The following is a 13,927-nucleotide window of genomic DNA, read 5'->3' as shown; positions in this document are numbered from 1 at the left end:
TTCATATGTTGAAGTCCAAACCCCCGGTATCTCAGAATGTGACTTATTTGGAGATAAGGTCTTACTGAGTAAAAATGAGGCCAGCAGGCTGGGCCTCAATCCAATATGACTGGTGTCCTTATTAAAAGGAGAATTTTGGAGATAGACTCAAATACAGGAAGAATGCTTATCAACATAATGATAATCTACAAGCCAAAAAGACCTGGAACAGATCCCTTTCTTACAGCCCCTGCAAAGAACCAACCCTGCCAACACCTTAGTTTCAGACTTCGGACCTCCAGAAATGTGACATGATAAATATTTGTTGTTTAAGCCACTCAGTTTGTGGCACCTTGTTACAGCAGTCCTAGTAAACTAAAACACCAATGCATTTATCGACTTAGATAACAGAAAATAAACAAATTTTCGGAAAATATAAAATGCTAAAATGTAATGACAAAAAAAAATTAAAATAGATACAGAAACTGGGAAATGGCAATTAAAATAGAGTCAATCTACCAATCTTTCAAGGAACAGCTAATTCTTTTACATCTTTCTCCAGAAAATAGAAAAAAAAAAAAAGATAGCTGCCCACTTCCTAATAGGCCAGTGAAAATTTGCTTTCAAAACAAGCTAAGAACAAGACAAAAGGAAATAGATTCTCTTATGAAATTAGAAGTAGAAATTAAAAAAAAATTAGTTAACTACAACAAGGTGGTCAAAAATTCATATTCACATGGATTTACCTTTGGAATGCTTAGATATCAGAAAAGCAATCAGTGTAGGCTACCTCATTAACAGACTTAAAAAGTAAAACCACATGACTGTTCATTCCAATTTTAGCACATGTGCTGCTGAAATGAGCGTTCGTTATTCAACAAAAGCATAGAAAGCATTTGATAACATTCAACATCTATCTGGGCTAAACCCTCTTAAGAAACAAGGAATAAGAGAGTACTTCCTTAGATTGCCAATGTTATATGCTAAATTTATACAGCATTTTTATGATGCTTAATACAATTTTATAGATCCCTTTAAGACGAAGAACAAGCAAAAGATGCTCACTCATTGGTACTTTTTAGCATAGTACCGCGCTAGAGGTTGTAACCAGAGACACACAAAAAGCGAACAAAATAAAAGTTGATTCTGTTGGTATTTCTTTTTATATAATCAAATCGTCTGAAAATATTGCAGATGTATCTCCTCTGTTAGAATCCTTCCCCTTCTTTTGTGATCATGAAACTGAAGGAAACTAGAATATGTACCCCCAAAACATGCTTTTTTGACATAAAAAAATATTCTGAACTGAAGGCAATTAGGAAGCAGTAAACACAAGAGAAAGCTGATGTGGCAATGTTGGGGTTCAGAGCAAACAGTCCAGAAAAAATTCTTGTGATGTCTTAGGTGCAAAATGGTTGTTTTCTTAAAGCACGGAGACAGGACCTGTGAGGTGCACTGGGGTTGTGAGGGGTGGTAATTGCATACTTTCAGGTTGGGAGGGGTAAGGATAACATAAGTCTCCAAGGAATTTTGGAAGCAAGGTTTCCAGAAGAGACCTAGGAAAAGTTCATTTATTACTGTCTAATAAAACCTTAGTCATGAGACCCTTCAGATGTGTATCAGTGGGCCATATGCTTAGAGGATAATTACTAATATATATCTTGGGGGGAGGGGAGATAAAGGAAGTTTCCAAAGGGATTTTAATATGTTGAAGACTTACAGGATCCTGGAGGTCGGGATAATGTGAAACTAAGATTGCCTTTGCCCTTAGCAAAGTATTAACATGGTAGTTGAGTTCCTGGAGGAAAGTCACTCTGCCTGTCACAAGGACTTGTCAATGGGCTGTAAGTTGTAAGGAAATTTAATTTTTTTTTCTTTTACCTTTGTTCCCCACATCAAAACCCACCCTATACCCCCCCTTTTCTACCTAGGGACAGGATATAAATTCTCCTTTTACTACACCAACTCTTCTCTTATTAGCTCATAAGCGGCAAACCTTACTCCATTTGTTTTCTCTTATAAATTTACCTTCCCCCAGAGTGCCACCTTTGGAAGACTAAAACTGCTTTTCTTTGTGTTGTTACTTCTCTCCAAAAGTAGTGTTCTCTGTTGAAGATGCTAAGTGGGCTGGTGTTCTAAGCCGCACCACCCTCCTGTTGAATTCCTCTTCATATAGGTTTCTCCCATGTAATGTGTTAATAACTTGTTTTTCTCTAATTAATCTGCCTTTTTGTTAAAAAGTGCAGGAGAAAACCTAAAATGGCTGGAGGTGAAGGTCTGCCCCTCCTTTAAAAGTTAACAACTTTTCTTAGTTTTCATTCCCTAGATCTGTTCTGCAGTTCTGAACAAAGACAGAAAATAGGGGGAGATTTTTTTTCTTCTTTTTCTTTTCTTTTTTTTTAAAGTTTTAATTTAAATTCCAGTTAGTTAACATACAGTGTAATATTAGTTTCAGGTATACAATATGGTGATTCCACACTTTCACACATTACTAGGTGCTCATCTTGACAAGTGCCCTCCTTCATCCCCATCACCCAATTTCACCCATCCCCCTACCCACCTCCCTTCTGGTAACAATCAATTTGTTCCCCATAGTTAAGAGTCTGTTTCTTGGTTTCCCTCCCCCCCCCAACCCCCTGCTCATTTGTTTTGCTTCCTAAATTCCACATATGGGTGAAATCATATGGTATTTGTCTTTCTCTGACTGACTTATTTTGCTTAACATTATACTCTCTAGCTCCATCCACCTCATTGCAAATGGCAAGATTTCATTCTGTTTTATGGCTGAGTACTATTCCATTGTATACGTACCACATCTTCTTTTTCCATTCATCAGTCATTGACTGATGAATGAAACACTTGGGCTGTTTCCATAGTTTGACTCTTCTAGATAATGCTGCTGTATACATCAGGGTGCACGTATCCCTTTGAATTACTATTTGTGTATTCTTTGGGTAAATTCCTAGCAGTGCAATTGCTGGATCATGAGGTAGTTATATATTTAACGTTTGGGGGAATCTCCGTACTGATTTCCAGAGTGTCTGCACCCGTTTACATTCCCACCAACAGTGTAAGAATGTTTCCCTTTCTCTGCATCCTCACCAACACCTGTTGTTTCTGAAGATGTTGATTTTAGCCATTCTGGCACAGTGAAGTGATATCTCATTGTAGTCTTGAATTGTATTTCCCTGATGATCAATGATGTTGAGCGTCTTTTCATGTGTCTGTTGGTCATCTGTATGATGTTTGGAAACACGTTTATTCATGTCTTCTGCCCATTTTTAATTGGATTATTTGGTTTGGGTGTTGTATAAGTTCTTTATATATTGTGGATACTAACCCTTTATCAGATATGTCATTTGCAAATATCCTCTCCCATTCCATAGGTACCTTTTAGTTTTATTGTCTGCTTCACTGTGTAGAAGCTTTTCATTTTGATGAAGTCTCAATAGTTTATTTTAGCTTGTTTCCCTTGCCTCAGATGACATAGCTAGAAAGAAGTTGCTATGGCTGCATCAAAGAAGTTACTGCCTGTGATCTCCTCTAGGATTTTTATGGTTTTAGGTATCACATTTAGGTCTTTTGAATTTATTTTTGTATATGGTGTAAGAAAGTGGTCCAGTTTCATTCTTTTGCATGTAGCTGACCAGTTTTCCCAACACCATTTATTGAAAAGACTGTCTTTTTCCCATTGGATATTCTTTCCTGCTTTGTCAAAGATCAATTGACCATATATCTGTGAGTCCATTTCTGGGTTTTGTATTCTGTTCCATTGATCTATGTGTTGTTTTTGTGTGTGTGTGCCAGTGTCATACTGTTTTGATCAATACTGCTTTGTAATATTGCTTGAAGTCCACAATTGTGATGCCTCCACTTTGCTTTTCTTTTTCAAGATTGCTTTGGCTATTCAGTGTCTTTTGTGGTTCCATACAAGTCTTAGGATCATTTGTTCTAGCTCTGTGAGAACTGCTAGTGGTATTTTGATAGGGATTGCATTAAATGTGTAGATTGTTTTGGGTAGTATAGACATTTTAACAATATTTCTTCTTCCAATCCACAAACATGGAATGTCTTTCCATTTCTCTGTGTCATCATCAATTTCTATGATCAGTGTTTTATAGTTTTCAGTGTACAGGTCTTTCATCTCTTTGCTTAGGTTTATTCCTAGGTATCATATGTTTTTTTATGCAGTTGTAAATGGGATTGATTCCTTAATTTCCCTTTCTGCTTCTTCATTATTGGTGTATAGAAATGCAACAGATTTCTGTACATTGATATTGTGTCCTGTGACTTTACGGAATTCGTGTATCAGTTTTAGCAGTTTTTTTGGTAGTCTTTCAGGTTTTCTATATAGAGTATTATATCATCTGCAAAGAATGAAAATTTGTCTTCTTTCTTGCCAATCTGGATGACTTTTATTTCTTGTTGCTCTCTGATTGCTGTGGCTAGGACTTCCAGTACTATGTTGAATAACACTTGTGAGAGTGGACATCCCTGTCTTGTTTCTGACACAGAGGAAAAGCTCTCACTCTTTTCCCCATTGAGGATGATATTAGCTCTGTGTTTTTCATATATGGCCTTTTTTATGCTGGGATATGTTCCCTCTAACCCTACTTTGTTGAGGGTTTTTATCATGAATGGATGTTGTACTTTGTCAAAAGCTTTTTCTGCATCTGTTGAAATGATCATGTGGTTCTTATCCTTTCCTTTATTAATGTGGTGTGTCACATTGATTGATTTGCAAATATTGACCCACTTTTACAACCCAGGAATAAATCCCATTTGATTGTGGTAAAGTATTTTTTAATGTATTGTTGGATTCAGTTTGCTAGTATTTTATTGAGAATTTTTGCATTCATGCTCATCAGGGATGTTGGCCTCTAGTTTTTGTTTTTGTTTTGTGAGTTTTTTTGTGGGTTTGTTTGTTTGTTTGTTTGTTTTTGTTTTTTGGTGAAGTCTTCATCTGATTTTATTATCAGGGTAACGCTGGCCTCATAGAATGAATTTGGCAGTTTCCCTTCCTTTTCAATTTTTGGAATAGTTTGAAAACAATAGATACTAATTCTTCTTTAAATGTTTGGTAGGATTCACATGTGAAGCCATCTGGCCCTGGACTTTTGTTTGTTGGGAGTTTTATGATTCATGATTCAATTTCTTTGCTGGTTATGGGTCTGTTCAAATTTTCTATTTTTTTTCTGTTTCAGTTTTCTAGTTCATAAGTTTCTAGGAATTTATCCATTTTCTTCCAGGTTGTCTACTTTGTTGGCATATAGTTTTTCATAATATTCTCTTATAATTGTTTGTATTTCTGTGGTGTTGGTTGTTATTTCCGCTCTCTCATTTGTGAGTTTTGGGCCCTTTCTCTTTTCTTTTTGTTAAGTCTAGCTAGAGGTTTATCAATTTTATTAATTTTTTTTCAAAGAACCAGCTCCTGATTTCATTGATATGTTCTTTTTTTTTCTTTTTAGTTTCTATATAATTTATTTCTGCTTTAATCTTTATTATTTCCTTCCTTCTACTGACTTTTGGCTTTGCTTATTGTTCTTTTGCTAGCTCCTGTAGGTGTAAGGTTAGGTTTTTTATGTGAGATTTTTCTTGCTTCTAAAGGTAGTCCTATATGGCTCCATACCTCCCTCTTATGACCACTTTTGCTGCAACCCAAAGGGTTTGGACCATGTGTTTTCATTTTACTTTGTTTCTATATATTTTTTTAAAATTTCTTGGTTGACCCATTCACTGTTTAGTAACATGTTTTTTAACCTCAATGTATGTATGGTTTTTCCAGATTTTTTCTTGTGTTTGACTTCTAGTTTCATAGCATTGTGGTTAGAAAAGATGCATGGTAAGATTTCACTCATATGTGGAATTTAGGAAACAAATCAAATGAACACAGTGGGAAAAAAAGGAAGAAAAATAAGAAAAAGATTCTTAACTATAGAGAACAAACTGATGGTTACCAGAGGGGAGGTGGTGGGGGAATGGGTTAAATAGGTGTGGGGATTAAGGAGGGCACTTGTGTTGAGCACTGGGTGTTGTATGGAAGTGTGAATCACTAAGTTATACACCTGAAACTAATATTACACTGTGTGTTCACTAACTAGAATTTAAATAGAAAATTGGAAGGGAAAAAAATAAAAGGTGCACAGTGTGATTTCAATCTTTTTCTACTTGTTGAGGCCTATTTTGTGACCTAATATATGATAGATCCTGGAGACTGTCCCATGTGCACTTGAAAAGAATGTGTAATCTCCTGTTTTAGGGTGGAATGTTCTGAATGTATCTGTTAAATCCATCTGGTCCACTGTGTTATTCAAAACCATTGTTTACTTGTTTATTTTCCATTTAGATGATCTGTCCATTGACGTAAATGAGGCATTAAAGTCCCCTACTATTATTGTATTATTATCAATTAGTTCCTTTATGTTTGTTATTAATTGTTTTGTATATTTGGGAGCTCCCATGTTGGGTATATAAATATTTACAATTGTTAGATCTTCTCACAGGATTGTCCCCTTTATTATGTCTTGGTGTCCTTCTTTATCTCTGGTTAGAGTCTTTGTTTTAAAATCTAGTTTGTCCAGGGGTGCCTGGGTAGTGCAGTTGTTAAGCGTCTGCCTTCGGCTCAGTGTGTGATCCCGGCGTTCTGGGATCGAGTCCCACATCAGTCTCCTCCGCTGGGAGCCTGCTTCTTCCTCTCCCACTCCCCTGCTGTGTTCCCTTTCTTGCTGGCTATCTCTCTGTCAAATAAATAAATAAAATATTTTAAAAAAATAAAAAAATAAAACCTAGTTTGTCCAATATAAGTATTGTTAGTCCAGCTTTCTCTTGACATGCATTTGCTGGATAAATATTTCTCCATCCCCTTACTTTCTATCTGCAGGTGCCTTTAGGTCTAAAATGAGTCTCTTGTAGGCAGTATATAGATGGGTCTTGTTTTTTGGTCCATTCTGACACCTTATGTCTTTTGATCGAAGCATTTAGTCTATTTATATTCCAAATAATTATTGATATGATATGCATTTATTGCCATTTTATTACTTGTTTTATTCTTGTTCTGGAGATTTTTTCTGATCCTTTCTTGTCTTTGTTGCTTTGGGTCTCTCCTTAGCATTTAAAGGGTCCCCTTTAATATTTCTTGCTGGGCTGGTTTGGTGGTCATGAACTCCTTCAGTTTTGGTTTGCCTGGGAAATTCTTTATCTCTCCTTCTATTCCAAATGATAGCCCTCCTGGATAGAGTATTCTCGAGTGCATATTTTTCCTAGTAAGCATGTTGAATATATCACGCCTCTCTCTTCTACCCTACTAAGTTTGTTGGGAAATTTGTAGCTAGCCTTATGTAAGTTAAGGACTTCTTTTGTCTAGCTGCTTGCTTTAAAAATTTTTTTCTTTATCACCACATTTTGCAAATTACCATACGTCTTGCAGTCAGCCTGCTTTTGTTGATTTTGATGGGAGTTCTCCATGCCTCTTGGATCTGGATGTCTATTTCCTTCCCCAGATTTGGGAACTTTTCAGCTATTATTTCTTCAAGTAAACTTTTTGTCCCTTTTTCTGTCTCTTCTTCTCTGGGACTTCTATAATACGAATGTTATTATGTCTGGTGGAGTCACTGAGTTCCTTAAGTCTATTCTCATGTTGCATAATTCTTCTTTCTCTCTTTTTTCAGCATCATTATTTTCCATAATTTTGTCTTCTATGTCACTAATTCATTCTGCTGCTTCTTCCAGCCCACTGTTTATTCTATCAAGCCTGTTTCCAATCTCATTTATTGCACTCTTCATCTCTGATTGTTTCTTTTTTAACTCTTTTATCTCTGTGGTAAGGGTCTCACTGATGTCTTCCATTCTTTTCTCAAGACCAATGAGTATCCTTATGATTGTTGCTTTAAATTCTTCGTCAGGCATGTTACTTAGATCTGTTTCACTTAGATCTCTGGCAGTGGCCTTATCTTATACTTTCATTTGGGATGAATTCCTCCATCTTGGCATTTTGTCTACATCTCTGCCTTCTTCTCTGTGTTAGAAAAGCCAGTCATGTCTCCTGCTCCTAAAAGTAGTGGCTTTATGAAGAAGAGGTCATGTAGTGTCTCGGACCTGGTTCTTTAGGGAGTGTTTCCAGTGTGCTGCGTGTGCTCTGCTATTGTGTTTGGTTGCTATATCCTTCATGCCAGTCACCTGTAGAGGTTCTCCTTTCCTGTTATGGGCAGTTAAAACTCAATGCAGTGAGTTTTAACTAGGTGTGCTGTGGTCTGCTTGTGAAATGAGACCTGATTCCAACTCCACCAGAACTGAGGCCCTGTATAACTCTCTTGTTGGGAGACATGGTGTGGGCAGGGGTTTGTGCTGGTCTTCTGGAGGAGGGGCCCACTGTACTGGGACTGAGGCAAGTGTGACTGAGAAAGGCAGTTCCATCAGAGAGCAAGGGTGTGGGGCTTGGTGTAAGGAAGTTAGTGTTGGCACTGCATTGCTTCTTGCACATGACTCTGTTTTTATACTAAGGTGTGGGGGAGGGAAATGGCACCAGCCAGCTCCTTTGTTCCTGGAGATGCATTTCCATGAATGTTGCCTCTCAGGGATGAGTTCCAAGAAGTGTGAATAATCTCCCCTGTGTGGGTCCCCAGAGTTCTTGAGATCACCATTTCCATACTCTCTGCTCCCAGATTGTTTGCCTACCTTATCTCCAGGAGCAGCAGAGTACTCTGGACTGTATTCCAGCCAAGCCTACTGATCTTTAAAACTCCAGATTTAAGCCCCACTCATTGCCAGAACTCACAAAATTCAGCGTTTCTCATTTTTCAAGCCAATGTCTTTGGGGAAATGTTCTTGTGCATTGCCTTGTGTTCTCCCTCCTCTCTTGGCCTTCTGCTCAACCACAGCTCTCTCCCCTCCATAGCACCTGTGACCTCTTTCTCTTCTACCTACCTTCTTCGATGTGGCATCCTCTCTCCTTTTAGTTATGGAGTTTTGTCATGAGCACGCTATGAAGGTGCATATATGAGTTGTGTCTTTTCATAATGTCCCCTTTATTCAATCATAAAGCAAAGTTAATCACAATTATAAAGCAGGTTCAGGATTTCAAACTCAATGACATTTCACTGTGCAATTAAACTTGACTCCTCACACAGCACACACAGCAGAACATAAGGTAAACCACACAACAAAGATAGCAGAAGGGTGTAGGAAGTTAATAAACCAAACGCAAAGTCAGTCTATGGGTGTGTAGTTGAGATAAGACTAATCTGGTCTGGGTCAACTCTTGGTATTTACTACTTATTATGTTCAAGCAGTGAAGGATCTCATTCTGTTCAGAGATCAGTCAAGCAGAGCCTTTGGCTTTTCTAAGTGATCAGACATAAAGAGGTCATGTCTGAAGAGTCTGACAGTGTGCTGCAAAAATCCTCTCCTTTTTAAAGGGATTTAATTAGTCTTAGGCCCCTTGCAGACCTCCTCGAGTTCCGCTTGTTATCAATTCTGGCCTGTCAGCTGATGCTGGTCCCAGTGATATCTCATAGATGCGGTACCTTTAAGTACTTGCATCACTGCTTGACACAGACCCCTGCTTGATATGAGAGACTCCATTTTGCTCTCGACAAGTTTGTTCTGTCAATCTTCAGGTTGACTTACAGGGTATTTAAGATAATTTGATAGTTCTCTAATTGTGTTCATGGGATGAGAGGAGCCTCGGGTCTTTCTGCTCTGCCATCTTCCTGACTTTCCAAATCCTTTTACTTGACATTTAAACGTGTGTATGGAAAACATTCTTTCTACATATGCCAATAATTTGTCAGACTAGATGATCTTAATCACTACTAAAGTTGTTACTGTTTTTTTTTAATCTCTTAACATTTCCATGAGTGCCAAATCCCCTCTCTAATTCTTTCTGCTCACCACAAATTACTGCTTTTATCTTGACATTTCCTTGCTTAAATGCATTAAATTTCTCCCTATTGCTTATAGAATAAAGAAAACCATTTATCTTACATTTTTCTTCTGTCATTTGACTTTATGACTTTCCTTTCTCCCCTATTTTTGATTTTGTTATTTATATATCTTTTAGAGCCATTTGTCTGATGATAGCCCTTTTGTTGAACCTTATACTTTCTTGACAACAATCCACCATTCACATTACTTCTACCTTTGAAATGACCTTGCCTTTCCTCCCTCCTTCCACCCCTGATGCCCTACCTGACCAGCTACAGTGGTCATTGGTACTTCACTTCTTTGCGCTTTATAAGGTCATTGTATCCTTCATTACTTTAAAATATAGATGCTTTTAATGAGAGTTTTAAAATTGGCTATTATGAAGGGGAATAAACAAAAATAAATAATCAGGTAGGGTTTCCCTGGAAATTTTACAGTACATATTTATTTATTTTGCAGTTTGCAAGTTGAAAAATTGCTGGATAATATACCTTTGTATGTGCATCATACTTCTCACACTGGTCATTCCTGTAATAGTAGGTGAGTGGCTGAGCTAATAAACTTTCTATGGTTCTTTATGTCCAGTGGGGCCAATCATATCTCAAACTTAATCTTGGATCTCTCAATTCTGGAGTAACAAAAAGGTCTTATAGAGACAAGTTCTCAGGTTCCTACCAGTCTGACAGGTTTTACCATATTCTTTGTCTCTCTCAAAAATACTCTTTTTTTTTTCTTTTTAAGATTTTATTTATTTATTTGACACACAGAAAGAGAACACAAGCAGGGGGAATGGCAGAGAGAGAGGGAGAAGCAGGGTTCCTGCTGAGTAGGGAGCCCAATGCAGGGCTTGATCCCAGCACCCGAGGATCATGACCCAAGCTGAAGGCAGTTGCTTAACCAACTAAGCCACCCAGGCGTCCCTCTCAAAAATACTCTTGAGCCTTTTCTTGATACCAGCCATTCTGACTGGGATGAGGTGATATTTCATTATGGTTTTGATTTGCATTTCCCTGATGATTAGTGATGTTGAGCATTTTTTCACATGTCTGCTAGCCATCTGCATGTCTTCTTTGGAAAAAAAGTCTATTCAGGTCCTCTGTTCATTTTTTAATTGGATTATTTGTTTTTTTTTTGTGTTATGAGTTATTTGTATATTTTGGTTATTAACTCTTTATTGGATATATCATTTGTAAATTAATAAATAAAGAAGATGTGGTATATATACATAATGGAATATTATTCAGACTAAAAGAATGAAATCCTGCCATTGTGACAGCATGAATGGACCTAGAGGGTATTATGTGAAGTGAAGTAAGACAAAGACAAATATCATATCATTTCACTTATATGTAGAATCTTTAAAAATAAAATAAAATAAACAAACAAAAAATAGACACAGACTCAAAAATACAGAGAGCAAACTGGTGGTTGCCAGAGGGAGGGTGTTAGGCGGATGAGCAAAATAGGTGGAAGGCATTAAGAGGTACAAATTTCTAGTTATAAAATAAATAAATCACAGAGATTAAAAATACAGCATAGGGAATATGGTCAAGAATATTATAATAACTTTGTAAGGTGACAGATGGTAACTATCATGGTGAGCATTTTGTAGTGTATAAAATTGACAAATCACTATGTTGTACACCTGAAACTAATATATCACTATGCTTCAATTTCAAAAGTAAATTAAAAAACCTAAATACTCTTGGGGCACTGGCTGGCTCAGTCAGTTGAGCATGCAACTTGATCTCTAAGTCATGAGTTTGAACCCCACATTGGGTGTAGAGATTGCTTAACAAAAAACAAAAAAACTACTCTAAATCTCACAATATCGTTATCTTCTTGAATTTATAGAAGTTCTTAATCTTTGAGTAAAATAATAATAAATTCTCAAACGACCACCACATAACAGCAATAGCTATGTTTTTTAATTGAGAGTACTTTGTGCCAGTTAAAGAACCAATATTAAATACACTATATTTATTATTTATATTTAATTCTTATAAGACCATGAAACAAATATAATTATGAAATCCATTTACAGGCAAAGAAATAGAAACCAGAGTGAATAAGTTGCCTCTCACAAATAACAAATTCCAGACCCAGAATTGAGACTCTTCTTGTCTGTCTGGCTCTAATTCCTGATATTCTAACCACCATGCAATACTGCCTATGTAACTGCAGTATTTCTTTGCTCTTATTTCTTTTGGATTAAGATTAAGTTATATTACTAATAGTTGTTCTATGAAATATTTATTATGTTAAAAGAAAAAACGAAATAAAGGCACAAGTGATTTGTTGCAAGATTTTCTCTTGGAGTAGATTTGTAAAAATGAAGATATCAATTTTCTTCTGGACATTATTGACTCATATTGTGAAAATAATTCAAAGGTAGGTTTTTTAATTCTTGAGCCATGACTCGATAGTCTCAGAATTTGATTTTCCATATGCATGCCTTGCTTAATACAGCACTTAAGTTAGCACTTACATTAAAGTAACAGTTAGTACTCTTTATTCTTGTTTTCTTTGTCATTCACAGAGTACCAATACTCTTCTTGCATATAGCTTTTTCTGTCATCATAGTGTCCTTGGAGCTCAATGTTATTGATATTTAAATATCTTGCAGTTAAATATTTATATTTTTATTATTTTAGTAATCTCTGTACCCGACTTAGGGCTGGAACTCATGACCCCAAGATCAAGAGTGTCAAGCTCCTTCTGACTGAGCATTTACATATTTATAAAGAAGTGTTTCTATAAGAAGCATTTACATTCATTCATTCACTAATAAAAAAATTGAAACACAATATAGTTCATTACCTATGTATGGTAGCCTGGATCTGCTTCCAAGTATTTTATACACATACACACACATATTATGTTATAATATTATATATTATGTTATATATATATATATGTTATACATTATATGTCATGGCAAAATGAAGAGAGAAGGCTTTGGAGTTGGCTTGACATTTGAATGTTTATTTGGTTCTTTTCTAGTTACATTAACTTACTCAAACATTTGGAGGGTAAGAACTTTATCTTATTCTGATTATTCAGCACCTAACTAAAACCTTGAAGCAGAAAATTCTCAAAACACTATACGCAGAAATCAGTTCATCATGATTCCAGCTTCTTTTTTTTGTTTTGTTTTGTTTGTTTTTGTTTTTTTAATAATATTTATTTTGTTATATTAGTCACCATACAGTACATCCCCAGTTCTTGATGCAATGTTCCATGATTCATTACTTGCATATAACACCCAGTGCACCATGCAATATGTGCCCTCCTTACTACCCATCACCAGTCTATCCCATTCCCCTACCCCCCTCCCCTCTGAAGCCCTCAGTTTGTTTCCCAGAGTCCACAGTCTCTCATGGTTCATTCCCTCTTCTGTTTAGCCCCCCTTCATTCTTTCCTTCCTTCTCCTAACGATCTTCCTATTTCTTATGTTCTACTGGGTATTTACCCCAAAGATACAGACGTAGTGAAGAGAAGGGCCATATGCACCCCAATGTTCATAGCTGCATTGTCCACAATAGCTAAATCATGGAAGGAGCTGAGATGCTCTTCAACAGATGACTGGATTAAGAAGATGTGGTCCATATATACAATGGAATATTACTCAGCCATCAGAAAGAACGATTACACAACATTTGCAGCAACATGGACGGGACTGGAGGAGATTATGCTAAGTGAAATAAGTCAAGCAGAGAAAGACAATTATCATATGGTTTCACTCATTTATGGAACATAAGAAATAGGATTCCAGCTTCCTTGGCACTGAATATTGGTGAAGTAGAACAAATGTTTTACTAACTCATACTCCAATATTTTGTTGTTTGTATGGTGAGTTTTACTTCCCTAGCTTGGATGTCCTTTCTTGTCTATGAGCATTTCATTTCTGCAAGGTAAAGGTAAGCTTACCTTTCTTACCCTAGTCCATGAGGCCTAATTTGTATTCATGTCTCTAGGTCTGTTTGTCAATTGTTAAATTTTATGCACTGTTTCTGGGAGGATGTCA

This window comes from Ursus americanus, chromosome 25 (genome assembly GCF_024610735.1).
Source record: "Ursus americanus isolate L20-20 chromosome 25, mUrsAme1.1.p, whole genome shotgun sequence".
NCBI lineage: Eukaryota > Metazoa > Chordata > Mammalia > Carnivora > Ursidae > Ursus > Ursus americanus.
The sequence above is the reverse complement of the archived record's forward strand: the minus strand, read 5'-3'. Positions refer to the sequence as shown.